Below are 27,512 nucleotides of genomic sequence, written 5' to 3'. Positions count from 1 at the left end.
ACATCCTCTCAAATAGGCCTTAAACGCTTCCCATAAAGTACATGATGTGACTTCTGGGGTGTCATTCGTTTCAAAATATAGTTTTATTTGAGCTTCAATAAATTCACAAAACTCCCTATTTGTCAGTAATTGAGGGTTTAATCTCCACGATCTAGTGGGTGGGTCCATACCTTCCAAATGTAAATTGAATGTTAGTGGGCTGTGGTCTGAAATTGATATGGTATGATATTTCACATTCGTTGTGAATGGAACTAGTTTAGCGTCAACTAAAAAATAATCAATTCTACTATACGAGTTGTGAACTGCCGAAAAAAAGGAATAATCTCTGCCAGATGGATTGGTAAAGCGCCATAAATCTATTACGTTCATACTTTTATGAAATGAAATTATAAGAACACTTGAATTATCTTTGGAAATTTTACGAGATGCTGACCGATCAAGAAATGGGTCTAAAGGCGTGTTAAAATCTCCTCCTATTATTAACATAGTTTGCGATAAATTGGGAAGTAAACTGAAGATTTTCTTAAAAAATCCAGGGTTATCTATATTGGGAGCATATACATTGACGAGAGTTAAAGTTGTGTTGTGTATCTCTCCTGAGACAATGATATAGCGACCGTCTTTATCGGCTATAGTAGAATTATGAATAAAGGGTATCCCTTTCTTTATTATAATAGCAGCGCCTCTTTCTTTTGTGGAGAAGGACGTATATCTCTTTTACCCATTTGGCTTTCAATCTGTTATGACAGTTGTCTTTTAAATGTGTCTCTTGCAAAAAGGTTATATCTGAGTGTAGTGACTTTAGGTGATTCAAAACTTTACCTCTTTTCACCGGATTGTTTGCGCCTCGTATATTCCAGCTTGTAAATGTCAGTCCTTTTTTAAAGTTCAATGCATTCGTCATATGTAATAGAAAAGAAAATTGGCATATGAATAAAATAATGGATCAAATATCTATATGAAATATAAAGAATGAGACTTGCTTCTATTGCTGCACAAAAATTGTAATTCCGCATATTCACGAGCATAAACACAATACACAACAAACAAGTAAACAACATAAACTTAAATACCTTAAGCTAACCTAATGTAGCTGCAGGAAAATGGTTAACGGGAAGAGACAAAAACAAAACTTCCCTATATGAGTAACCTAACTAACAAAGACTGTTACTCCTTTTGGGGTAAGGCCCTCAAGCCTAACTATAATGTCATAGCCATGTATAATATAGAACAAATTATTTATAGTTAAATTTTAAAGTAAAAAAAATAATAATAAAAATAAATAAATAAATAATAATAATAATAATAATGAAAAAGGTAAAACCTATATAATAATCATATATTGTGAAAGGTTTGTAAACTTAACAATGTATTCTTATACTTTAATCTTAATGGGTACCTCCAAAGCAAAACTTAAGCGACTGTGGAGCAGCACTACATAAATGGGAAAGGATATTAACATAAGTAGAGATTTGTAGCATCTTGACAATAAAAATCTAATATTTATCTCTCCACTTACAGTTCTTGTCGCGTTATCTTACCACAGTTTTTTTTTTTTTTTTTTTTTAACAACTTACAATTGATCCCAATGGTGTTGTGATGAGGCGTTCAGCATACTCCTCGGCTTTCTGCGGGTCTGTAAAGGATGACTGGGTGCCGTTATGGGTCACTAGGAGTCTTGCTGGATAGAGTAAACCATATCTAACGCCGGGTAGGTTGCGCAATATTTGCCTAGCTCTGTTAAATTGCGCTCTTTGTTTTGCCACTGATGGAGGATAGTCGGGGAAGATGCTTATGGGTTTACCATGATACTGGAGATTTCTCCTAGCAGCAGCTTTACGGAGAATGTCTTCCAGGACGTGGTAGTAATGGAGACGTATTACAAATGGGCGTGGTGGGTCAGAGGGGTTCGGACGTTGGCGGATGGTCCTGTGGACTCTGTCAATAAGCGGGGCTTCATCCAGCGAGAGTACGTCCCTCAGCAAATTGGCAATAAAATCCCTCGGTTTTGTCGCTTCCAACCCCTCTCGTACGCCTGTAATTCTGATATTGTTTCTACGAGATCTTCCTTCTAAATCTTCATTCTTTTGTTTAAGGCTGACAACTTCGGCATTGAGTTTAGTCACCTGTTGTTCAAGTTGAGAAATGCTATCGGAGTGTGTAGTAGCGGCTTCTTCTATGTCCGTAACTTTAGCTTGTAGCGTCTGAGATTTTGCTTCAAGATTAGCAATTGACATCTGGGCCATATTGTTAGTCGTGACAATCTCCTCTCTCAAATCATTATACACACGTTCAATACGTCTTTCCAAGTTCTCACAGATGTCATCTTTTATCTTAGTCATTTCACTTCTGAGTGCTGTGATAGCAGCTACAAGAGTTCGGTTAGGTGGATCCTCTTCATCGCCGCTAGACTCATCGGGTTGCGTGTCAGGCAAGGCCGGAGGTTGATTAAGGCCTAGTTGAGTCGATTTCGGTTTCCTGGATTTTTGTTTGCTCATGTTGAGATATCCAATCGAATTAGAAATTGTAGTGTTTTAAAGTTAAGTGCGTTTCAAAAACATATATTTTACATAGTTGTTGGCTCTTGAAAAATAGTTTTTAACGGATTTGGCTCGAGGAGCTTTTAAAGACACGTCTTACTCCGTCATTAGCACCGCCCCCCGCCATGCAGGCTTTTAATAAAAGTACACCTATGTCACACCCCGAGGGCGGACCCAACTATGCTAAGGGTCACACCCCTCTCAACTCTTCCACCTCGAGGAGTTTCCCAAGACCACCCCAATGACCAGACAGACGAGTATACTATAATTAAAATAAACTTTATTAAATATTTAAAAGGAGAGGGGGGAAAGGGGGAAGGGCAATTTAAAACTAATGTGTCTCTTTTTCGCCTCCAGGGCCACTTGAGGGAAAGACTGGGGACAGGGGCTCCGTAGGGGCTCTGGCCCAACAATCCGTGGCGCGCTCCGCTTCTCCTGGAGGCAGAATCAAACAAAAGTCAGAAAGATAAGGTACTTTGATGCCAAACGCTGTTCGTCCACCCGAGACCTTCGGCAGAACAGGTAAGTAAGGGTTTGCACGCAGGTCAAGTTTACTCCACAGGTTTCGCTATCCCCGGTGCTGAAGGCCCTTCCTCCACGCAGGGGTTCACTTGGACAGGTAGGTATCTGCTGGGAGCACAGAACAGTTTTACTTCACAGGTTATGTTACTCACAGCGCTGGGGGATCTTCGTGTCCACAGGACATCACAGGTACAGGTAGGTAATTGCTCTAAGCACAGAACAGGTTAACTTCACAGGTCACGTTACTCACAGCACTGGGGATTTTCGTTCACACACAGAGCTTCACTTGTACAGGTAGGTATTTGCTATAAGCACAGAACAGGTTTACTTTACAGGTCACGTTACTCACAGCACTGGGGATCTTCGTACACACACAGAGCTTCACTTGTACAGGTAGGTATTTGCTATAAGCACAGAACAGGTTTACTTCACAGGTCACGTTACTCACAGCACTGGGGATCTTCGTACACACACAGAGCTTCACTTGTACAGGTAGGTATTTGCTATAAGCACAGAACAGGTTTACTTCACAGGTCACGTTACTCATAGCACTGGGGATCTTCGTACACACACAGAGCTTCACTTGTACAGGTAGGTATTTGCTATAAGCACAGAACAGGTTTACTTCACAGGTCACGTTACTCACAGCACTGGGGGTCTTCGTACACACACAGAGCTTCACTTGTACAGGTAGGTATTTGCTATAAGCACAGAACAGGTTTACTTCACAGGTCACGTTACTCACAGCACTGGGGATCTTCGTACACACACAGAGCTTCACTTGTACAGGCAGTGGATTTTCGCTACAGTGTTGGTGCACCGCATTCCTTCGCCCATCTACTCAAGCTGTCCGGGCGTCGTAGGGACTAGTGGGTACGATGACACGGAGCCGAACGCTTCCCAAACTCCCCCTCCTTCTTCCACGACCGGGGTCACGAGTTGGGGCGAACTTTCGTCGGGGCTCCGCTCACCACGAGTTTCTGTTGGAGAGGTCAGTACACACACCGCTACAACCCACAGTCCGCACAGTACACTCTTGGTAATACTCACTGGGTTTCACCACTGTCTGCTCTATGGACGAACGAAGCTCTCGTTGACACACCCCGGGCACAGGGCTAAATATTCTAACTCTCCTTAGGACCCAGGCCACAACGGATGTCGTCGTCTCGTGACTCGTCTGAGGCTAGGCAGTTTGAACGCTACAAGCACAGCATACACACAGCAAGTCAAGCGTAAACACCATCAATCAGTGAAACTCACCCACAACACTCTTATAAACTTCACGTGGTTTTTAAATCGCCCTTGCCACCTGGCTACGACGACCTCGAGAGGATGGTTGGGCAATAACTGGATCGCCAATGGGAGTAAGATGTGTGTATTCACAGGCCCGGCGTGTTGATTTCTCTCCCCTGGCTCACCTGTGTTTCTGTTTCCCCACAGGGCCACTGCTCTACTGGCGAACGGTGCTTCCCAGCAGGTCCTTCGTCCGTACTTCCGGTCAACCCGCGGCTCACCCACGCTGTCCTCTCCAGTGGGGCCAGGGACCTCAAAAACACAAAGGAACACACCAAACAACTCTTCGTACAAGTATGGCTCAGATAAGTACCACATCTGTTACTCACGCTTAGTTGTCCACCACTGTTATTCGCTACACTATTGATGGCTCTGTGCTCACTCCTTCTCTGATGAAACTCCTCAATATTCCTTCGTCAACTGACTGTCTCTTTTCTTCTCTCTTCCCCAATAGCACGATCCAACCAGCCTGGTCTGTCTGCAAAGCAGCAAGCACACCGTTTGATGTCTACAAAGGTCTTTTTATACGCTGACTCTTCCCCTCGTCAGCCTACCAGCGACCGCTGTGCAAATTATCCCCACCTGCGCGCAATCAGGCTTAATTTGACTTCGGGGAGACCCCGGAAACGAAATGTGGAAGCCAGGTTCCGCCCGTCGTTCATACAAAATGTGGAAGCCGGGTTCCGCCCGTCGTTCATTCAAAACGTCACCTGTGACATCCTCCCCCGCCGAAATGGTTCTAGTCCCTAGAACCGCTTCCTGTGACCCACTCTCCATATCGGATGGGCGGCCGCCCCCGGGTTTCCCGCTGGGGGCGTTGTGGTAGGGGCTCTGGGGCTTCTTCCGCAGGTAAATCATCCGGCTCTCCTGGGGCCTCTGGGGCTCCTTCGGCAGGTAAGTTGTCCGGCTCTCCTGGAGCCTCTGGGGCTACGTCGTTCGCTGGATCCACTACGACAGGTAAGTTCTCAGGCTCCCTTGGGGCCACTCGGGCCGGCCCCTCCGCCGGGCCTCTTGGAAAGATGACCCACCCTCCGTACCAGGGGGCAGCAGTCTCTGGAGCCACCTCTGTGACTAGCGGGGGATAGTTTGGACAGGGGCGAATCATGTTCCGATGGACCACCCGATCTGGTCCGGGCTTCCCTTCTGGTCGGATCGTATATACCGGCTGCCCCGGTCTCTGCTGCTGTTGCACAATATATGGTCTCGCCTCCCACCGATCACTCAGCTTGCCTCCGCCTAACCGCCGATTATCTCGGACCAGCACCCTTTCCCCAGGAAGCATGGGGGCGTGCCGTGCCGTCCTGTCGTATAACCTCTTGTTCTTATCTCCCGCCGCCTGGATCTTCTTATTGACCTGTTCATATGCGAAGTGGAGGCGGTGGTGGTGTCGTCCTACCCACTCGGTCACGTTCCCTTCTTGCTCTTCTCCCGGTGTACCCAATAGGAGATCTGTGGGCAGGCGAATGTGTCTACCGAACATTAAATACGTGGGGGCATACCCCGTCGTGCTGTGGATGCTATTGTTGTAAGCTTGTAATAAGTTCGGTAAGGCACTCACCCAATCGTCCTGGCGTCTCTGATCCAGCGTTCCCAACAGGTTCAACAACGTCTGGTTAAACCGCTCACATCCCCCATTCCCTTGGGGATGGTACGAGGTCGTGTGGGTCTTCACACACCCATATAACTGGCACAGTTCCCGTATTATACGGGACTCGAAGTTTGGGCCCTGGTCTGAGTGCAGGAACTCAGGGCACCCAAACGACTGGAAGACCGCCCTCCACAGTGCGGTGGCCGTAGTACTTGCGGTCTGGTCGAGGGTAGGGATAGCCCAGGCGTACTTGGTGAACAAGTCCGTCACGACCAAGATGTTCTGAGATCGGTCCTTCGGACGACTCAGGGTCAGATAATCCATTGCTACAATATGGAGGGGGGACTTTGCATGGATGGGTACCATCGGTGCTCGTGGTTCCTGCCGAGATTTGAACAGAGTACATCGGGGACATGCTTTAATGAACGTACTCACCGAATCCTCCATCCCTGGCCAATAAAAGTGTCGGCGTAGTAGTGACGTGGTACGCTCTTGCCCCTGATGCCCCATCTGGTCATGGTAGGCCTCCAGGAGTGTCCGGACTAGACTGGTCGGCACCACAATCTGTCTGACCTCTTCATCCGTCCCCGGGTCCCGGATAGTCCTGCACAACACACCTTCTCGCAATGTCAATCTCTCCCACTGTCCCAGTATTTTACGACCCACCTCTGTCTGTGCTTGTCTCTCGGCGGAGGTTGGTCGCCGGGCCTGCTGAAGCCACTCACCCAGATCCCGCAGCTCCTGGTCCTCTTGCTGCCTAGCCTTCCAACGCTGGGGGTCCCATCCCCAACTTGCGGGCGCTGCCTCCTGTCGGCTTCCAGGCGCCTCCACTATTCCAACCATCAGTCCTTCCTCTTCGTGTCCTTCTTTAAGTGGGGCCGGGCTCTTCGAGTCTGCCCTTGCCGGCAGCCGGGAAAGGGCATCTGCGTTGGTGTGCTCCCGCCCCAGACGGTACTGCAGCTGATAGTCGTAATTGGCAAGCTGGGCCACCCATCGCTGCTCCACTGCTCCCAACCGGGCCGTCTGCAAGTGTACCAGAGGGTTATTATCAGTGATCACAGTTACCTTGGCTCCCCAGAGATAATCCTTAAATTTCTCGCTCAGGGCCCACTTTAACGCCAGTAGTTCGAGCTTGAAAGAACTGTAGTTCGCGTCGTTTCTTTCAGCGGGGTGGAGGCTCCGACTGGCATAGGCGATCACCCGTTCCACTCCATCTTGTTTCTGTGAGAGCACCGCTCCTAGGCCCAGGTTGCTGGCATCGGTGTAGAGTAAGAAAGGTTGGGAAAAATCAGCATACGCTAGAATCGGGGCTTGTAAAAGTTCCTGTTTCAAGACCCTAAAGGCTGTCTCACACTCTGAGGTCCACTCCACCATGGGGGATCCCCGTCCCCGTGGTCGCCCAGTCCCGACCAGCAGCTGGTTCAAGGGTCTGACGATCTTAGAGAACCCTTTGATGAATCGTCGGTAGTAACCCACGAAGCCTAGAAAGGACCTCACTTGCCTTACAGTCCTGGGGGCCTCCCAGTCCCGAACTGCCGATACTTTCCCGGGATCAACGGCCACGCCAGCTGCACTCACCACGTGTCCCAGGAACTGCACCTTACGGCGCAGTAGGTGGCACTTCTCTGGCTGTAATTTCAGCCCGTACCTTTCCATCTCTTGGAACACCTTTTCCAGGTGTTGCAGGTGAGTCTCGAAGTCTGGAGAATACACAATCACATCGTCAAGGTATACTAGTACGGATTCCATTAACTGACCTCCTAAACATCGTTGCATCAGTCTCTGGAAGGTGGCGGGAGCATTGCAGAGACCGAAGGGCATCCGGTCCCATTCAAAAAGACCAAAGGGCGTGGTAAAGGCAGTCTTTTCCCGATCTCGTTCCTCCACCGGTACCTGCCAGTACCCGCTGGCCAAATCTAAGGTGGAATACCATGCAGACTTGGTTAGACTTGTCAGCGAGTCTTCGATACGAGGCAGGGGAAACGCATCCTTCTTAGTCAGGTTGTTCAGCCTCCTATAGTCCACACAGAACCTCCAAGCCCCCGTCTTCTTCTGGACAAGCACAATAGGTGCCGCCCATGGACTGCTACTCTCCCGCACAATCCCCTGCTTCAGCATCCCTTGTAATAGGGTCCTTACTTCGGTGTATAAGGTGGGGGGTATTGGTCGATACCGCTCCCGACTCGGTGCAGCTTCTCCCGTAGGGATACTATGCCGTATTACCGTCGTGCAACCGTAGTCTTCATCATGGGTGGAAAACACGTGTTGCCATCTCTCCAGCAGCTTCTGCAGCTCCTCTATTTGTTCCTGCTTTAGGTCCTCTCCTCGTAAGGAGTCCCCTGTCAAATGGGCCGGTACCTTTCTCTCCCTCGTCCTAGCCGCTCCTCCTGCTTGCGTTAGCGCTACCTCAACTACTGCGGGGTGCACCCGCCGGAAACTCACATCTTCCTTATCCCGCACCTGATGGCCCTCGACCGATGTCACCGTCACCAGCCGCTGGTGCTTGTGTAAGTGTACTGGGTAGGGATTTTCGTTACAGACCCTTACCGGCACTCTGCCTCGTCGCACCACCGTCAATCCTCGGGCCACTCTCACCTGTGTGCAGTCTTCATGAGGTTCGACCAACACCCAGCTCTCGGGGCCTTGATGCTGTTGTGGCACCCTGGCCCACACTATGGCTTCACTTTCTGCTGGCACTGACAATGCAAATCGACAGGCTGCTCGACCCACTTCTTCCCGGCCATCTCGGCTCTTAGCCAGCTGCACTCGCCTGCAGTCGGCCACTACTCGCTCCCAGCCTGGCCGTTCGGCCCTCAGTATTGTCTGAACGGGCCTAGCCCGAAATAGCTCCTCCCAGCACTCCGAGAGAACATTCATACCCAGAAGGGCTCGATGACGGCCAAGGCAGTGGTCCTGGACGATGATGACCCCCTTCTGCGGGACTCGTACCCCATACAATTCAAAATCTGTGAGTCGGTAGCCGATATAGGGGATCTCTAAACCATTGGTTCCCTTCAAGGTCAGCCAGGGCGCTTCAGCCTTGTGCGCGGGGTAGGCTCCAAATAGTTCCTGGGACAGGCTTTCTGAAAATAAGGTGACTTGGGAACCAGTGTCGACGAGACAGCGTACTCTGGTGCCACATACCTGGGCCTCCACTGTTGGGCTAAGCCCGATCATCTCGTCCCTGGGCTCCATTCTTCTATAGGGGTCACTTTGGGGGGCGCCGACCACATGACCCACTGTGGCCGGTCGCCTTAAAAACCCCCCTCGGAGGCTCTTCGTGGTCCGCACTGCCTACTCACATGCCCTGCGGTCCCACACCGATTGCAAATGGGTCTCCCTTGCTCGTCCCACTCGAACCTAGGCCGACTCGTCTGCCAGGGTTGCCCCATCCTACCTCGGCCTCGATCGGAGTACATCCGTTCCCGGCGGGCGGGCCTTCTTCTTTCCTACCCGGCCCTAGGCGTAGCTCCCCTACCAGGGTCTTCGTTAATTCGGCCATCTGGTCTCGCACATCCTTTAGGAGTTCCATCTTCAAGGCTTGTTTCCAGTCGGTTACTTCCGAGGTTTACTTCACAGGTCACGTTACTCACAGCACTGGGGATCTTCGTACACACACAGAGCTTCACTTGTACAGGTAGGTATTTGCTATAAGCACAGAACAGGTTTACTTCACAGGTCACGTTACTCACAGCACTGGGGGTCTTCGTACACACACAGAGCTTCACTTGTACAGGTAGGTATTTGCTATAAGCACAGAACAGGTTTACTTCACAGGTCACGTTACTCACAGCACTGGGGATCTTCGTACACACACAGAGCTTCACTTGTACAGGCAGTGGATTTTCGCTACAGTGTTGGTGCACCGCATTCCTTCGCCCATCTACTCAAGCTGTCCGGGCGTCGTAGGGACTAGTGGGTACGATGACACGGAGCCGAACGCTTCCCAAACTCCCCCTCCTTCTTCCACGACCGGGGTCACGAGTTGGGGCGAACTTTCGTCGGGGCTCCGCTCACCACGAGTTTCTGTTGGAGAGGTCAGTACACACACCGCTACAACCCACAGTCCGCACGGTACACTCTTGGTAATACTCACTGGGTTTCACCACTGTCTGCTCTATGGACGAACGAAGCTCTCGTTGACACACCCCGGGCACAGGGCTAAATATTCTCACTCTCCTTAGGACCCAGGCCACAACGGATGTCGTCGTCTCGTGACTCGTCTGAGGCTAGGCAGTTTGAACGCTACAAGCACAGCATACACACAGCAAGTCAAGCGTAAACACCATCAATCAGTGAAACTCACCCACAGCACTCTTATAAACTTCACGTGGTTTTTAAATCGCCCTTGCCACCTGGCTACGACGACCTCGAGAGGATGGTTGGGCAATAACTGGACCGCCAATGGGAGTAAGATGTGTGTATTCACAGGCCCGGCGTGTTGATTTCTCTCCCCTGGCTCACCTGTGTTTCTGTTTCCCCACAGGGCCACTGCTCTACTGGCGAACGGTGCTTCCCAGCAGGTCCTTCGTCCGTACTTCCGGTCAACCCGCGGCTCACCCACGCTGTCCTCTCCAGTGGGGCCAGGGACCTCAAAAACACAAAGGAACACACCAAAACAACTCTTCGTACAAGTATGGCTCAGATAAGTACCACATCTGTTACTCACGCTTAGTTGTCCACCACTGTTATTCGCTACACTATTGATGGCTCTGTGCTCACTCCTTCTCTGATGAAACTCCTCAATATTCCTTCGTCAACTGACTGTCTCTTTTCTTCTCTCTTCCCCAATAGCACGATCCAACCAGCCTGGTCTGTCTGCAAAGCAGCAACACAGCGTAGACAAGTACACCACAAGCACACCGTTTGATGTCTACAAAGGTCTTTTTATACGCTGACTCTTCCCCTCGTCAGCCTACCAGCGACCGCTGTGCAAATTATCCCCACCTGCGCGCAATCAGGCTTAATTTGACTTCGGGGAAACCCCGGAAACGAAATGTGGAAGCCGGGTTCCGCCCGTCGTTCATACAAAATGTGGAAGCCGGGTTCCGCCCGTCGTTCATTCAAAACGTCACCTGTGACACCTAGCAGAGGATGGTTTCGATCCATCGACCTCTGGGTTATGGGCCCAGCACGCTTCCGCTGCGCCACTCTGCTCGAGCACAGCCCGGACACGCCTCAACCTACAGTCCCTGGCAAAGCAGGCCACTCTCATGTAGACTGTTGGCACCATGCCAATGATTCAGGTGTCTTGAATAAACTTGCAATTAATAAATAAAGTACAGCTGCCTTTCCAATTATGGTGAAAACGGGATAACATTCTGCCAGCCTTTTCTCAGAGACAGAGCCATGCAAGCCTTCAAGAAAAGGGCTCTTATCGCTTCCGCTGCACCACTCTGCTGAAGCGCACCCCAGATGGGACTCGAACCCACAATCCCTGGCTTAGGAGGCCAGTGCCTTATCCATTAGGCCACTGGGGCTTTGGGGTTATGATCATGTAACATGTTCTGTTGGAACATCAACAAACAGACATGCTACAATGGATTGCATGACATGTTGGGAGAACAGAGAACTGACATGACTTTGGACACGGTAACATCAGTTTTAGGATGTATGAGCCGCGTCAGAATGGCCGAGCGGTCTAAGGCGCCAGACTCAAGGTTGGCCGACCTTCTCAGTTTGTGAGGTTTCTGGTCTCCCAATGGAGGCGTGGGTTCAAGTCCCACTTCTGACAGAAGGTTTTTGGCGAGGCATGATGAAACTATCATAGTTCTGGTGCAAATCTCATTCACAACAAGTTTTCAAATGTAAGCACTGTCATCAATTGGAACATCTGAAAGGGCCAATTTCAAACTTTCTCCTAGGAATCTCATTTCCCACAACATGCTCTGAATTAATTCTTTCATTAACATCACGGGTCTGAATGTGCCAATTTCATACTCTCTCCTAGAAATGTGCCACATCCATGGCATTGATGATCAGGCCCCTTTCTCAAAAGCGCACACTTGTTATTAATAAAACGAAGGTACCCATAGAAAGCACGCGTAGGCCTCATTTTCTGACCTTAAATCTGTAAATCGTAAATGAGCTTGAAATTGTGAGCAGCTGAACACTTGCGGAATTATAATCGATGCCTTTTTAATGCCACTGACATATAAAAGAGCGCCTGTCAATGTTTAAATCCTTTAAGAGCAGCAAAAATGGCTTATATTTCCAAATACCTACAGCAATCTGACAAGCAATAGCGCGTGCGCCTGCTCAGGCCCTGACATGGCGCTAGGCACTTTTCCACGTCAAAGACAGTTTTAAGAAATATGGACTTTGCCGTAGATTTTGGGGGACGCACACTTTACGATCAAATCTCTGCCTACGCGCGCTTCATAAATGAGTCACCAGGAGTCTTGAATAGGCTTGTAATTAAGAAAAAAGTACAGCCGCCTTTCCAAACTCATGGTGAAACGAAGTAATGTCTTTTCAGCGTTTTCTAAGAGCCATACAGGCTTTTAACTAAAGTACTGCTAGCAGAGGATGGTTTCGATCCATCGCCCTTTGGGTTATGGGCCCAGCACGCTTCCGCTGCGCCACTCTGCTTACACGCTCCAGGGCACGACTCCACCTAGCGTCCCTAGCTAAGAAGGCCACACTGATGTAGAATTTTGGCATCATGCCAAGGATTCAGGTGTCTTGAAAAACTCGTAATTAAGAAATAAGGTACAGCTGCCTTTCCAATGACGAGGACACGTGGTGTAACGACGTAATGTTTTGTCAGCGTTTTCTCAGAGCCGGAGCCATGCAGGCTTTTAATAAAAGTACACCTAGCAGAGGATGGTTTCGATCCATCGACCTCTGGGTTATGGGCCCAGCACGCTTCCGCTGCGCCACTCTGCTCGAGCACAGCCCGGACACGACTCAACCTACAGGCCCTGGCAAAGCAGGCCACTCTGATGTAGACTGTTGGCACCATGCCAATGATTCAGGTGTCTTGAATAAACTTGCAATTAAGAAATAAAGAACAGCTGCCTTTCCAATTATGGTGAAAACGGGATAACATTCTGCCAGCCTTTTCTCAGAGCCAGAGCCATGCAAGCCTTCAAGAAAAGGGCTCTTAGCAGAGGATGGTTTCGATCCATCGACCTCTGGGTTATGGGCCCAGCACGCTTCCGCTGCGCCACTCTGCTGAAGCGCACCCCAGATGGGACTCGAACCCACAATCCCTGGCTTAGGAGGCCAGTGCCTTATCCATTAGGCCACTGGGGCTTTGGAAAACGATCATGGACCATGTTCTGTTGGAACATCAACAAACAGACATGCTACAATGGATTGCATGACATGTTGGGAGAACAGAGAACTGACATGACTTTGGACACGGTAACATCAGTTTTAGGATGTGTGAGCTGCGTCAGAATGGCCGAGCGTTCTAAGGCGCCAGACTAAAGGTTGTCCGACCTTTTCAGTTTGTGAGGTTTCTGGTCTCCCAATGGAGGCGTGGGTTCAAATCCCACTTCTGACAGAAGGTTTTTGGCAAGGCATGATGAAACTATCATAGCTCTGGTGCAAATCTCATTCACAACAAGTTTTCAAATGTAAGCACTGTCATCAATTGGAACATCTGAAAGGGCCAATTTCAAACGTTCTCCTAGGAACGAATCTCATTTCCCACAACATGCTCTGAATTAATTCTTTCATTAACATCACGTAGGCAATGGGTGGATCTGAATGTGCCAATTTCAGACTCTCTCCTAGAAATGTGCCACATCCATGGCATTGATGATCAGGCCCCTTTCTCAAAAGCGCACACTTGTTATTAATAAAATGAAGGTACCCATAGAAAGCACGCGTAGGCCTCATTTTTTCTGACCTTAAATCTGTAAATCGTAAATGAGCTTGAAATTGTGCGCAGCTGAACACTTGCGGAATTATAATCGATGCCTTTTTAATGCCACTGACATATAAAAGAGCGCCTGTCACTGTTTAAATCCTTTAAGAGCAGCAAAAATGGCTTATATTTCCAAATACCTACAGCAATCTGACAAGCAATAGCGCGTGCGCCTGCTCAGGCCCTGACATGGTGCTAGGCACTTTTCCACGTCAAAGACAGTTTTAAGAAATATGGACTTTGCCGTAGATTTTGGGGGACGCACACTTTACGATCAAATCTGTGCCTACGCGCGCTGCATAAATGAGTCACCAGGAGTCTTGAATAGGCTTGTAATTAAGAAAAAAAGTACAGCCGCCTTTCCAAAGATGAGGACTCATGGTGAAACGAAGTAATGTCTTGTCAGCGTTTTCTCAGAGCCACGCAGGCTTTTAACTAAAGGACTGCTAGCAGAGGATGGTTTCGATCCATCGACCTCTGGGTTATGGGCCCAGCATGCTTCCGCTGCGCCACTCCGCTTACACGCTCCAGGGCACGACTCCACCAAGCGTCCCTAGCTAAGAAGGCCACACTGATGTAGAATTTTGGCATCATGCCAAGGATTCAGGTGTCTTGAAAAACTCGTAATTAAGAAATAAGGTACAGCAGCCTTTCCAATGACGAGGACACGTGGTGTAACGACGTAATGTTTTGTCAGCGTTTTCTCAGAGCCGGAGCCATGCAGGCTTTTAATAAAAGTACACCTAGCAGAGGATGGTTTCGATCCATCGACCTCTGGGTTATGGGCCCAGCACGCTTCCGCTGCGCCACTCTGCTCGAGCACAGCCCGGGCACGACTCAACCTACAGTCTTTGGCAAAGAAGGCCACTCTGATGTAGACTGTTGGCACCATGCCAATGATTCAGGTGTCTTGAATAAACTTGCAAATAAGAAATAAAGTACAGCTGCCTTTCCAATTATGGTGAAAACGGGATAACATTCTGCCAGCCTTTTCTCAGAGCCAGAGCCATGCAAGCCTTCAAGAAAAGGGCTCTTAGCAGAGGATGGTTTCGATCCATCGACCTCTGGGTTATGGGCCCAGCACGCTTCCGCTGCGCCACTCTGCTCGAGCACAGCCCGGACACGACTCAACCTACAGTCCCTGGCAAAGCAGGCCACTCTGATGTAGACTGTTGGCACCATGCCAATGATTCAGGTGTCTTGAATAAACTTGCAATTAAGAAATAAAGTACAGCTGCCTTTCCAATTATGGTAAAAACAGGATAACATTCTGCCAGCCTTTTCTCAGAGCCAGAGCCATGCAAGCCTTCAAGAAAAGGGCTCTTAGCAGAGGATGGTTTCGATCCATCGACCTCTGGGTTATGGGCCCAGCACGCTTCCGCTGCGCCACTCTGCTGAAGCGCACCCCAGATGGGACTCGAACCCACAATCCCTGGCTTAGGAGGCCAGTGCCTTATCCATTAGGCCACTGGGGCTGTGGGATGACAGTCATGGACCATGTTCTGTTGGAACATCAACAAACAGACATGCTACAATGGATTGCATGACATGTTGGGAGAACAGAGAACTGACATGACTTTGGACACGGTAACATCAGTTTTAGGATGTATGAGCCTTGTCAGAATGGCCGATCGGTCTAAGGCGCCAGACTCAAGGTTGTCCAACCTTCTCAGTTTGTGAGGTTTCTGGTCTCCCAATGGAGGCGTGGGTTCAAATCCCACTTCTGACAGAAGGTTTTTGGCAAGGCATGATGAAACTATCATAGTTCTCGTGCAAATCTCATTCACAACAAGTTTTCAAATGTAAGCACTGTCATCAATTAGAACATCTGAAAGGGCCAATTTCAAACTTTCTCCTAGGAACGAATCTCATTTCCCACAACATGCTCTGAATTAATTCTTTCATTAACATCACGTAGGCAATGGGTGGATCTGAATGTGCCAATTTCATACTCTCTCCTAGAAATGTGCCACATCCATGGCATTGATGATCAGGCCCCTTTCTCAAAAGCGCACACTTGTTATTAATAAAACGAAGGTACCCATAAAAAGCATGCGTATGCCTCATTTTCTGACCTTAAATCTGTAAATCGTAAATGAGCTTGAAATTGTGCGCAGCTGAACACTTGCGGAATTATAATCGATGCCTTTTTAATTCCACTGACATATAAAAGAGCGCCTGTCAATGTTTAAATCCTTTAAGAGCAGCAAAAATGGCTTATATTTCCAAATACCTAAAGCAATCTGACAAGCAATAGCGCGTGCGCCTGCTCAGGCCCTGACATGGCGCTAGGCACTTTTCCACGTCAAAGACAGTTTTAAGAAATATGGACTTTGCCGTAGATTTTGGGGGGGCACACTTTACGATCAAATCTGTGCCTACGCGCGCTTCATAAATGAGTCACCAGGAGTCTTGAATAGGCTTGTAATTAAGAAAAAAAGTACAGCCGCCTTTCCAAAGATGAGGACTCATGGTGAAACGAAGTAATGTCTTGTCAGCGTTTTCTCAGAGCCATGCAGGCTTTTAACTAAAGGACTGCTAGCAGAGGATGGTTTCGATCCATCGACCTCTGGGTTATGGGCCCAGCATGCTTCCGCTGCGCCACTCTGCTTACACGCTCCAGGGCACGACTCCACCTAGCGTCCCTAGCTAAGAAGGCCACACTGATGTAGAATTTTGGCATCATGCCAAGGATTCAGGTGTCTTGAAAAACTCGTAATTAAGAAATAAGGTACAGCTGCCTTTCCAATTATGGTGAAAACGGTATAACATTCTGCCAGCATTTTCTCAGAGCCAGAGCCATGCAAGCCTTCAAGAAAAGGGCTCTTAGCAGAGGATGGTTTCGATCCATCGACCTCTGGGTTATGGGCCCAGCACGCTTCCGCTGCGCCACTCTGCTGAAGCGCACCCCAGATGGGACTCGAACCCACAATCCCTGGCTTAGGAGGCCAGTGCCTTATCCATTAGGCCACTGGGGCTTTGGGGTGACAATCATGGACCATGTTCTGTTGGAACATCAACAAACAGACATGCTACAATGGATTGCATGACATGCTGGGAGAACAGAGAACTGACATGACTTTGGACACGGTAACATCAGTTTTAGGATGTATGAGCCGTGTCAGAATGGCCGAGCGGTCTAAGGCGCCAGACTCAAGGTTCTCCGACCTTCTCAGTTTGTGAGGTTTCTGGTCTCCCAATGGAGGCGTGGGTTCAAATCCAACTTCTGACAGAAGGTTTTTGGCGAGGCATGATGAAACTATCATAGTTCTGGTGCAAATCTCATTCACAACAAGTTTTCAAATGTAAGCACTGTCATCAATTGGAACATCTGAAAGGGCCAATTTCAAACTTTCTCCTAGGAACGAATCTCTTTTCCCACAACATGCTCTGAATTAATTCTTTCATTAACATCACGTAGGCAATGGGTGGATCTGAATGTGCCAATTTCATACTCTCTCCTAGAAATGTGCCACATCCATGGCATTGATGATCAGGCCCCTTTCTCAAAAGCGCACACTTGTTATTAATAAAATGAAGGTACCCATAGAAAGCACGCGTAGGCCTCATTTTCTGACCTTAAATCTGTAAATCGTAAATGAGCTTGAAATTGTGAGCAGCTGAACACTTGCGGAATTATAATCGATGCCTTTTTAATGCCACTGACATATAAAAGAGCGCCTGTCACTGTTTAAATCCTTTAAGAGCAGCAAAAATGGCTTATATTTCCAAATACCTACAGCAATCTGACAAGCAATAGCGCGTGCGTCTGCTCAGCCCCTGACATGGCGCTAGGCACTTTTCCACGTCAAAGACAGTTTTAAGAAATATGGACTTTGCCGTAGATTTTGGGGGACGCACACTTTACGATCAAATCTGTGCCTACGCGCGCTTCATAAATGAGTCAACCAGGAGTCTTGAATAGGCTTGTAATTAAGAAAAAAAGTACAGCCGCCTTTCCAAAGACGAGGACTCATGGTGAAACGAAGTAATGTCTTGTCAGCGTTTTCTCAGAGCCACGCAGGCTTTTAACTAAAGGACTGCTAGCAGAGGATGGTTTCGATCCATCGACCTCTGGGTTATGGGCCCAGCATGCTTCCGCTGCGCCACTCTGCTTACACGCTCCAGGGCACGACTCCACCTAGCGTCCCTAGCTAAGAAGGCCACACTGATGTAGAATTTTGGCATTATGCCAAGGATTCAGGTGTCTTGAAAAACTCGTATTTAAGAAATAAGGTTCAGCTGCCTTTCCAAAGATGAGGACTCATGGTGTAACGACGTAATGTCTAGTCAGCGTTTTCTCAGAGCCATGCAGGCTTTTAATAAAAGTACACCTAGCAGAGGATGGTTTCGATCCATCGACCTCTGGGTTATGGGCCCAGCACGCTTCCGCTGCGCGACTCTGCTCGAGCACAGCCCAGACACGACTCAACCTACAGTCCCTGGCAAAGCAGGCCACTCTGATGTAGACTGTTGGCACCATGCCAATGATTCAGGTGTCTTAAAAACTTGCAATTAATAAATAAAGTACGGCTGCCTTTCCAATTATGGTGAAAACGGGATAACATTCTGCCAGCCTTTTCTCAGAACCAGAGCCATGCAAGCCTTCAAGAAAAGGGCTCTTAGCAGAGGATGGTTTCGATCCATCGACCTCTGGGTTATGGGCCCAGCACGCTTCCGCTGCGCCACTCTGCTGAAGCGCACCCCAGATGGGACTCGAACCCACAATCCCTGGCTTAGGAGGCCAGTGCATTATCCATTAGGCCACTGGGGCTTTGGGGTGACAATCATGGACCATGTTCTGTTGGAACATCAACAAACAGACATGCTACAATGGATTGCATGACATGTTGGGAGAACAGAGAACTGACATGACTTTGGACACGGTAACATCAGTTTTAGGATGTATGAGCCGTGTCAGAATGGCCGAGCGGTCTAAGGCGCCAGACTCAAGATTGTCCGACCTTCTCAGTTTGTGAGGTTTCTGGTCTCCCAATGGAGGCGTGGGTTCAAATCCCACTTCTGACAGAAGGTTTTTGGCGAGGCATGATGAAACTATCATAGTTCTGGTGCAAATCTCATTCACAACAAGTTTTCAAATGTAAGCACTGTCATCAATTGGAACATCTGAAAGGGCCAATTTCAAACTTTCTCCTAGGAACGAATCTCATTTCCCACAACATGCTCTGAATTAATTCTTTCATTAACATCACGTAGGCAATGGGTGGATCTGAATGTGCCAATTTCATACTCTCTCCTAGAAATGTGCCACATCCATGGCATTGATGATCAGGCCCCTTTCTCAAAAGCGCACACTTGTTATTAATAAAACGAAGGTACCCATAGAAAGCACGCGTAGGCCTCATTTTCTGACCTTAAATCTGTAAATCGTAAATGAGCTTGAAATTGTGAGCAGCTGAACACTTGCGGAATTATAATCGATGCCTTTTTAATGCCACTGACATATAAAAGAGCGCCTGTCACTGTTTAAATCCTTTAAGAGCAGCAAAAATGGCTTATATTTCCAAATACCTACAGCAATCTGACAAGCAATAGCGCGTGCGTCTGCTCAGCCCCTGACATGGCGCTAGGCACTTTTCCACGTCAAAGACAGTTTTAAGAAATATGGACTTTGCCGTAGATTTTGGGGGACGCACACTTTACGATCAAATCTGTGCCTACGCGCGCTTCATAAATGAGTCACCAGGAGTCTTGAATAGGCTTGTAATTAAGAAAAAAAGTACAGCCGCCTTTCCAAAGATGAGGACTCATGGTGAAACGAAGTAATGTCTTGTCAGCGTTTTCTCAGAGCCACGCAGGCTTTTAACTAAAGGACTGCTAGCAGAGGATGGTTTCGATCCATCGACCTCTGGGTTATGGGCCCAGCATGCTTCCGCTGCGCCACTCTGCTTACACGCTCCAGGGCACGACTCCACCTAGCGTCCCTAGCTAAGAAGGCCACACTGATGTAGAATTTTGGCATCATGCCAAGGATTCAGGTGTCTTGAAAAACTCTATCTTGGCACTATCATAGTTCTGGTGCATATCTCATTCACAACAAGTTTTCAAATGTAAGCACTGTTCAATTCCAAGCAATTGGAACATCTGAAAGGGCCAATTTCAAACTTTCTCCTAGGAACGAATCTCATTTCCCACAACATGCTCTGAATTAATTCTTTCATTAACATCACGTAGGCAATGGGTGGATCTGAATGTGCCAATTTCATACTCTCTCCTAGAAATGTGCCACATCCATGGCATTGATGATCAGGCCCCTTTCTCAAAAGCGCACACTTGTTATTAATAAAACGAAGGTACCCATAGAAAGCACGCGTAGGCCTAATTTTCTGACCTTAAATCTGTAAATCGTAAATGAGCTTGAAATTGTGCGCAGCTGAACACTTGCGGAATTATAATCGATGCCTTTTTAATGCCACTGACATATAAAAGAGCACCTGTCACTGTTTAAATCGTTTAAGAGCAGCAAAAATGGCTTATATTTCCAAATACCTACAGCAATCTGACAAGCAATAGCGCGTGCATCTGCTCAGCCCCTGACATGGCGCTAGGCACTTTTCCACGTCAAAGACCGTTTTAAGAAATATGGACTTTGCCGTAGATTTTGGGGGACGCACACTTTACGATCAAATCTGTGCCTACGCGCGCTTCATAAATGAGTCACCAGGAGTCTTGAATAGGCTTGTAATTAAGAAAAAAAGTACAGCTGCCTTTCCAATGACGAGGACACGTGGTGTAACGACGTAATGTTTTGTCAGCGTTTTCTCAGAGCCGGAGCCATGCAGGCTTTTAATAAAAGTACACCTAGCAGAGGATGGTTTCGATCCATCGACCTCTGGGTTATGGACCCAGCACGCTTCCGCAGCGCCACTCTGCTTACACGCTCCAGGGCACGACTCCACCTAGCGTCCCTAGCTAAGAAGGCCACACTGATGTAGAATTTTGGCATCATGCCAAGGATTCAGGTGTCTTGAAAAACTCGTAATTAAGAAATAAGGTACAGCTGCCTTTCCAATGACGAGGACACGTGGTCTAACGACGTAATGTTTTGTCAGCGTTTTCTCAGAGCCGGAGCCATGCAGGCTTTTAATAAAAGTACACCTAGCAGAGGATGGTTTCGATCCATCGACCTCTGGGTTATGGGCCCAACACGCTTCCGCTGCGCCACTCTGCTTACACGCTCCAGGGCACGACTCCACCTAGCGTCCCTAGCTAAGAAGGCCACACTGATGTAGAATTTTGGCATCATGCCAAGGATTCAGGTGTCTTGAAAAACTCTATCTTGGCACTATCATAGTTCTGGTGCATATCTCATTCACAACAAGTTTTCAAATGTAAGCACTGTTCATTTCCAAGCAATTGGAACATCTGAAAGGGCCAATTTCAAATTTTCTCCTAGGAACGAATCTCATTTCCCACAACATGCTCTGAATTAATTCTTTCATTAACATCACGTAGGCAATGGGTGGATCTGAATGTGCCAATTTCATACTCTCTCCTAGAAATGTGCCACATCCATGGCATTGATGATCAGGCCCCTTTCTCAAAAGCGCACACTTGTTATTAATAAAACGAAGATACCCATAGAAAGCACGCGTAGGCCTAATTTTCTGACCTTAAATCTGTAAATCGTAAATGAGCTTGAAATTGTGAGCAGCTGAACACTTGCGGAATTATAATCGATGCCTTTTTAATGCCACTGACATATAAAAGAGCACCTGTCACTGTTTAAATCGTTTAAGAGCAGCAAAAATGGCTTATATTTCCAAATACCTACAGCAATCTGACAAGCAATAGCGCGTGCGTCTGCTCAGCCCCTGACATGGCGCTAGGCACTTTTCCACGTCAAAGACCGTTTTAAGAAATATGGACTTTGCCGTAGATTTTGGGGGACGCACACTTTACGATCAAATCTGTGCCTACGCGCGCTTCATAAATGAGTCACCAGGAGTCTTGAATAGGCTTGTAATTAAGAAAAAAAGTACAGCTGCCTTTCCAATGACGAGGACACGTGGTGTAACGACGTAATGTTTTGTCAGCGTTTTCTCAGAGCCGGAGCCATGCAGGCTTTTAATAAAAGTACACCTAGCAGAAGATGGTTTCGATCCATCGACCTCTGGGTTATGGGCCCAGCACGCTTCCGCTGCGCCACTCTGCTTACACGCTCCAGGGCACGACTCCACCTAGCGTCCCTAGCTAAGAAGGCCACACTGATGTAGAATTTTGGCATCATGCCAAGGATTCAGGTGTCTTGAAAAACTCGTAATTAAGAAATAAGGTACAGCTGCCTTTCCAATGACGAGGACACGTGGTGTAACGACGTAATGTTTTGTCAGCGTTTTCTCAGAGCCGGAGCCATGCAGGCTTTTAATAAAAGTACACCTAGCAGAGGATGGTTTCGATCCATCGACCTCTGGGTTATGGGCCCAGCACGCTTCCGCTGCGCCACTCTGCTCGAGCACAGCCCGGACACGACTCAACCTACAGTCCCTGGCAAAGCAGGCCACTCTGATGTAGACTGTTGGCACCATGCCAATGATTCAGGTGTCTTGAATAAACTTGCAATTAAGAAATAAAGTACAGCTGGCTTTCCAATTATGGTGAAAACGGGATAACATTCTGCCAGCCTTTTCTCAGAGCCAGAGCCATGCAAGCCTTCAAGAAAAGGGCTCTTAGCAGAGGATGGTTTCGATCCATTGACCTCTGGGTTATGGGCCCAGCACGCTTCCGCTGCGCCACTCTGCTGAAGCGCACCCCAGATGGGACTCGAACCCACAATCCCTGGCTTAGGAGGCCAGTGCCTTATCCATTAGGCCACTGGGGCTTTGGGGTGACGATCATGGACCATGTTCTGTTGGAACATCAACAAACACAGACATGCTACAATGGATTGCATGACATGTTGTGAGAACAGAGAACTGACATGACTTTGGACACGGTAACATCAGTTTTAGGATGTATGAGCCGTGTCAGAATGGCCGAGCGGTCTTAGGCGCCAGACTCAAGGTTGTCCGACCTTCTCAGTTTGTGAGGTTTCTGGTCTCCCAATGGAGGCGTGGGTTCAAATCCCACTTCTGACAGAAGGTTTTTGGCGAGGCATGATGAAACTATCATAGCTCTGGTGCAAATCTCATTCACAACAAGTTTTCAAATGTAAGCACTGTCATCAATTAGAACATCTGAAAGGGCCAATTTCAAACTTTCTCCTAGGAACGAATCTCATTTCCCACAACATGCTCTGAATTAATTCTTTCATTAACATCACGTAGGCAATGGGTGGATCTGAATGTGCCAATTTCATACTCTCTCCTAGAAATGTGCCACATCCATGGCATTGATGATCAGGCCCCTTTCTCAAAAGCGCACACTTGTTATTAATAAAACGAAGGTACCCATAGAAAGCACGCGTAGGCCTCATTTTCTGACCTTAAATCTGTAAATCGTAAATGAGCTTGAAATTGTGCGCAGCTGAACACTTGCGGAATTATAATCAATGCCTTTTTAATGCCACTGACATATAAAAGAGCGCCTGTCACTGTTTAAATCCTTTAAGAGCAGCAAAAATGGCTTATATTTCCAAATACCTACAGCAATCTGACAAGCAATAGCGCGTGCGCCTGCTCAGGCCCTGACATGGCGCTAGGCACTTTTCCACGTCAAAGACAGTTTTAAGAAATATGGACTTTGCCGTAGATTTTGGGGGACGCACACTTTACGATCAAATCTGTGCCTACGCGCGCTTCATAAATGAGTCACCAGGAGTCTTAAATAGGCTTGTAATTAAGAAAAAAAGTACAGCCGCCTTTCCAAAGATGAGGACTCATGGTGAAACGAAGTAATGTCTTGTCAGCATTTTCTCAGAGCCACGCAGGCTTTTAACTAAAGGACTGCTAGCAGAGGATGGTTTCGATCCATCGACCTCTGGGTTATGGGCCCAGCATGCTTCCGCTGCACCACTCTGCTTACACGCTCCAGGGCACGACTCCACCTAGCGTCCCTAGCTAAGAAGGCCACACTGATGTAGAATTTTGGCATCATGCCAAGGATTCAGGTGTCTTGAAAAACTCGTAATTAAGAAATAAGGTACAGCTGCCTTTCCAATGACGAGGACACGTGGTGTAACGACGTAATGTCTTGTCAGCGTTTTCTCAGAGCCATGCAGGCTTTTAATAAAAGTACACCTAGCAGAGGATGGTTTCGATCCATCGACCTCTGGGTTATGGGCCCAGCACGCTTCCGCTGCGCCACTCTGCTCGAGCACAGCCCGGACACGACTCAACCTACAGTCCCTGGCAAAGCAGGCCACTCTGATGTAGACTGTTGGCACCATGCCAATGATTCAGGTGTCTTGAATAAACTTGCAATTAAGAAATAAAGTACAGCTGGCTTTCCAATTATGGTGAAAACGGGATAACATTCTGCCAGCCTTTTCTCAGAGCCAGAGCCATGCAAGCCTTCAAGAAAAGGGCTCTTAGCAGAGGATGGTTTCGATCCATCGACCTCTGGGTTATGGGCCCAGCACGCTTCCGCTGCGCCACTCTGCTGAAGCGCACCCCAGATGGGACTCGAACCCACAATCCCTGGCTTAGGAGGCCAGTGCCTTATCCATTAGGCCACTGGGGCTTTGGGCTGACGTTCATGGACCATTTCTGTTGGAACATCAACAAACACAGACATGCTACAATGGATTGCATGACATGTTGGGAGAACAGAGAACTGACATGACTTTGGACACGGTAACATCAGTTTTAGGATGTATGAGCCTTGTCAGAATGGCCAAGCGGTCTAAGGCGCCAGACTCAAGGTTGTCCGACCTTCTCAGTTTGTGAGGTTTCTGGTCTCCCAATGGAGGCGTGGGTTCAAATCCCACTTCTGACAGAAGGTTTTTGGCGAGGCATGATTCTGCCTCGCCAAATCATAGTTCTGGTGCAAATCTCATTCACAACAAGTTTTCAAATGTAAGCACTGTCATCAATTGGAACATCTGAAAGGGCCAATTTCAAACTTTCTCCTAGGAACGAATCTCATTTCCCACAACATGCTCTGAATTAATTCTTTCATTAACATCACGTAGGCAATGGGTGGATCTGAATGTGCCAATTTCATACTCTCTCCTAGAAATGTGCCACATCCATGGCATTGATGATCAGGCCCCTTTCTCAAAAGCGCACACTTGTTATTAATAAAACGAAGGTACCCATAGAAAGCACGCGTAGGCCTCATTTTCTGACCTTAAATCTGTAAATCGTAAATGAGCTTGAAACTGTGCGCAGCTGAACACTTGCGGAATTATAATCGATGCCTTTTTAATGCCACTGACATATAAAAGAGCGCCTGTCAATGTTTAAATCCTTTAAGAGCAGCAAAAATGGCTTATATTTCCAAATACCTACAGCAATCTGACAAGCAATAGCGCGTGCGCCTGCTCAGGCCCTGACATGGCGCTAGGCACTTTTCCACGTCAAAGACAGTTTTAAGAAATATGGACTTTGCCGTAGATTTTGGGGGACGCACACTTTACGATCAAATCTGTGCCTACGCGCGCTTCATAAATGAGTCACCAGGAGTCTTGAATAGGCTTGTAATTAAGAAAAAAAGTACAGCCGCCTTTCCAAAGATGAGGACTCATGGTGAAACGAAGTAATGTCTTGTCAGCGTTTTCTCAGAGCCATGCAGGCTTTTAACTAAAGGACTGCTAGCAGAGGATGGTTTCGATCCATCGACCTCTGGGTTATGGGCCCAGCACGCTTCCGCTGCGCCACTCTGCTTACACGCTCCAGTGCACGACTCCACCTAGCGTCCCTAGCTAAGAAGGCCACACTGATGTAGAATTTTGGCATCATGCCAAGGATCCAGGTGTCTTGAAAAACTCGTAATTAAGAAATAAGGTACAGCTGCCTTTCCAATGACGAGGACACGTGGTGTAACGACGTAATGTTTTGTCAGCGTTTTCTCAGAGCCGGAGCCATGCAGGCTTTTAATAAAAGTACACCTAGCAGAGGATGGTTTCGATCCATCGACCTCTGGGTTATGGGCCCAGCACGCTTCCGCTGCGCCACTCTGCTCGAGCACAGCCCGGACACGACTCAACCTACAGGCCCTGGCAAAGCAGGCCACTCTGATGTAGACTGTTGGCACCATGCCAATGATTCAGGTGTCTTGAATAAACTTGCAATTAAGAAATAAAGAACAGCTGCCTTTCCAATTATGGTGAAAACGGGATAACATTCTGCCAGCCTTTTCTCAGAGACAGAGCCATGCAAGCCTTCAAGAAAAGGGCTCTTAGCAGAGGATGGTTTCGATCCATCTACCTCTGGGTTATGGGCCCAGCACGCTTCCGCTGCGCCACTCTGCTGAAGCGCACCCCAGATGGGACTCGAACCCACAATCCCTGGCTTAGGAGGCCAGTGCCTTATCCATTAGGCCACTGAGGCTTTGGGGTGACGATCATGGACCATGTTCTGTTGGAACATCAACAAACACAGACATGCTACAACGGATTGCATGACATGTTGGGAGAACAGAGAACTGACATGACTTTGGACACGGTAACATCAGTTTTTGGAAGTATGAGCCGTGTCAGAATGGCCGAGTGGTCTAAGGCGCCAGACTCAAGGTTGTCCGACCTTCTCAGTTTGTGAGGTTTCTGGTCTCCCAATGGAGGCGTGGGTTCAAATCCCACTTCTGACAGAAGGTTTTTGGCGAGGCATGCTGAAACTATCATAGTTCTGGTGCAAATCTCATTCACAACAAGTTTTCAAATGTAAGCACTGTCATCAATTGGAACATCTGAAAGGGCCAATTTCAAACTTTCTCCTAGGAACGAATCTCATTTCCCACAACATGCTCTGAATTAATTCTTTCATTAACATCACGTAGGCAATGGGTGGATCTGAATGTGCCAATTTCATACTCTCTCCTAGAAATGTGCCACATCCATGGCATTGATGATCAGGCCCCTTTCTCAAGGCGCACACTTGTTATTAATAAAACGAAGGTACCAATAGAAAGCACGCGTAGGCCTCATTTTCTGACCTTAAATCTGTAAATCGTAAATGAGCTTGAAACTGTGCGCAGCTGAACACTTGCGGAATTATAATCGATGCCTTTTTAATGCCACTGACATATAAAAGAGCGCCTGTCAATGTTTAAATCCTTTAAGAGCAGCAAAAATGGCTTATATTTCCAAATACCTACAGCAATCTGACAAGCAATAGCGCGTGCGCCTGCTCAGGCCCTGACATGGCGCTAGGCACTTTTCCACGTCAAAGACAGTTTTAAGAAATATGGACTTTGCCGTAGATTTTGGGGGACGCACACTTTACGATCAAATCTGTGCCTACGCGCGCTTCATAAATGAGTCACCAGGAGTCTTGAATAGGCTTGTAATTAAGAAAAAAAGTACAGCCGCCTTTCCAAAGATGAGGACTCATGGTGAAACGAAGTAATGTCTTGTCAGCGTTTTCTCAGAGCCATGCAGGCTTTTAACTAAAGGACTGCTAGCAGAGGATGGTTTCGATCCATCGACCTCTGGGTTATGGGCCCAGCACGCTTCCGCTGCGCCACTCTGCTTACACGCTCCAGGGCACGACTCCACCTAGCGTCCCTAGCTAAGAAGGCCACACTGATGTAGAATTTTGGCATCATGCCAAGGATTCAGGTGTCTTGAAAAACT

General features: G+C 47.9%; 16 non-coding genes across 16 annotated transcripts; 8 read left to right on the top strand and 8 right to left on the bottom strand.

Moving 5' to 3' along the window:
* Positions 1-11,350: 11,350 nt before the first annotated feature.
* Positions 11,351-11,423, bottom strand: trnar-ccu (transfer RNA arginine (anticodon CCU)). The gene has a single exon. It is a non-coding gene; the product is annotated as a tRNA-Arg (tRNA).
* Positions 11,424-11,565: 142 nt separating this feature from the next.
* Positions 11,566-11,677, top strand: trnal-caa (transfer RNA leucine (anticodon CAA)). The gene is made up of 2 exons: positions 11,566-11,603; positions 11,632-11,677. It is a non-coding gene; the product is annotated as a tRNA-Leu (tRNA).
* Positions 11,678-13,127: 1,450 nt separating this feature from the next.
* On the bottom strand, positions 13,128-13,200 carry trnar-ccu (transfer RNA arginine (anticodon CCU)). The gene has a single exon. It is a non-coding gene; the product is annotated as a tRNA-Arg (tRNA).
* Positions 13,201-13,341: 141 nt separating this feature from the next.
* Positions 13,342-13,453, top strand: trnaf-aaa (transfer RNA phenylalanine (anticodon AAA)). Its single transcript has 2 exons — positions 13,342-13,379; positions 13,408-13,453. It is a non-coding gene; the product is annotated as a tRNA-Phe (tRNA).
* A 1,768-nt stretch (positions 13,454-15,221) lies between these two features.
* trnar-ccu (transfer RNA arginine (anticodon CCU)) lies at positions 15,222-15,294 on the bottom strand. The gene has a single exon. It is a non-coding gene; the product is annotated as a tRNA-Arg (tRNA).
* Positions 15,295-15,436: 142 nt separating this feature from the next.
* Positions 15,437-15,548, top strand: trnal-caa (transfer RNA leucine (anticodon CAA)). Its single transcript has 2 exons — positions 15,437-15,474; positions 15,503-15,548. It is a non-coding gene; the product is annotated as a tRNA-Leu (tRNA).
* A 1,176-nt stretch (positions 15,549-16,724) lies between these two features.
* Positions 16,725-16,797, bottom strand: trnar-ccu (transfer RNA arginine (anticodon CCU)). The gene has a single exon. It is a non-coding gene; the product is annotated as a tRNA-Arg (tRNA).
* Positions 16,798-16,939: 142 nt separating this feature from the next.
* Positions 16,940-17,051, top strand: trnal-caa (transfer RNA leucine (anticodon CAA)). The gene is made up of 2 exons: positions 16,940-16,977; positions 17,006-17,051. It is a non-coding gene; the product is annotated as a tRNA-Leu (tRNA).
* A 1,469-nt stretch (positions 17,052-18,520) lies between these two features.
* Positions 18,521-18,593, bottom strand: trnar-ccu (transfer RNA arginine (anticodon CCU)). Its single transcript has one exon. It is a non-coding gene; the product is annotated as a tRNA-Arg (tRNA).
* Positions 18,594-18,735: 142 nt separating this feature from the next.
* trnal-caa (transfer RNA leucine (anticodon CAA)) lies at positions 18,736-18,847 on the top strand. Its single transcript has 2 exons — positions 18,736-18,773; positions 18,802-18,847. It is a non-coding gene; the product is annotated as a tRNA-Leu (tRNA).
* Positions 18,848-22,588: 3,741 nt separating this feature from the next.
* trnar-ccu (transfer RNA arginine (anticodon CCU)) lies at positions 22,589-22,661 on the bottom strand. Its single transcript has one exon. It is a non-coding gene; the product is annotated as a tRNA-Arg (tRNA).
* A 144-nt stretch (positions 22,662-22,805) lies between these two features.
* On the top strand, positions 22,806-22,917 carry trnal-caa (transfer RNA leucine (anticodon CAA)). The gene is made up of 2 exons: positions 22,806-22,843; positions 22,872-22,917. It is a non-coding gene; the product is annotated as a tRNA-Leu (tRNA).
* A 1,470-nt stretch (positions 22,918-24,387) lies between these two features.
* trnar-ccu (transfer RNA arginine (anticodon CCU)) lies at positions 24,388-24,460 on the bottom strand. The gene has a single exon. It is a non-coding gene; the product is annotated as a tRNA-Arg (tRNA).
* A 143-nt stretch (positions 24,461-24,603) lies between these two features.
* On the top strand, positions 24,604-24,715 carry trnal-caa (transfer RNA leucine (anticodon CAA)). Its single transcript has 2 exons — positions 24,604-24,641; positions 24,670-24,715. It is a non-coding gene; the product is annotated as a tRNA-Leu (tRNA).
* A 1,483-nt stretch (positions 24,716-26,198) lies between these two features.
* On the bottom strand, positions 26,199-26,271 carry trnar-ccu (transfer RNA arginine (anticodon CCU)). Its single transcript has one exon. It is a non-coding gene; the product is annotated as a tRNA-Arg (tRNA).
* Positions 26,272-26,415: 144 nt separating this feature from the next.
* On the top strand, positions 26,416-26,527 carry trnal-caa (transfer RNA leucine (anticodon CAA)). Its single transcript has 2 exons — positions 26,416-26,453; positions 26,482-26,527. It is a non-coding gene; the product is annotated as a tRNA-Leu (tRNA).
* Positions 26,528-27,512: the final 985 nt, after the last annotated feature.

The sequence above is a fragment of the Paramisgurnus dabryanus genome, chromosome 6 (genome assembly GCF_030506205.2).
Source record: "Paramisgurnus dabryanus chromosome 6, PD_genome_1.1, whole genome shotgun sequence".
NCBI lineage: Eukaryota > Metazoa > Chordata > Actinopteri > Cypriniformes > Cobitidae > Paramisgurnus > Paramisgurnus dabryanus.
This window is presented reverse-complemented; position numbering and strand designations above follow the sequence as displayed.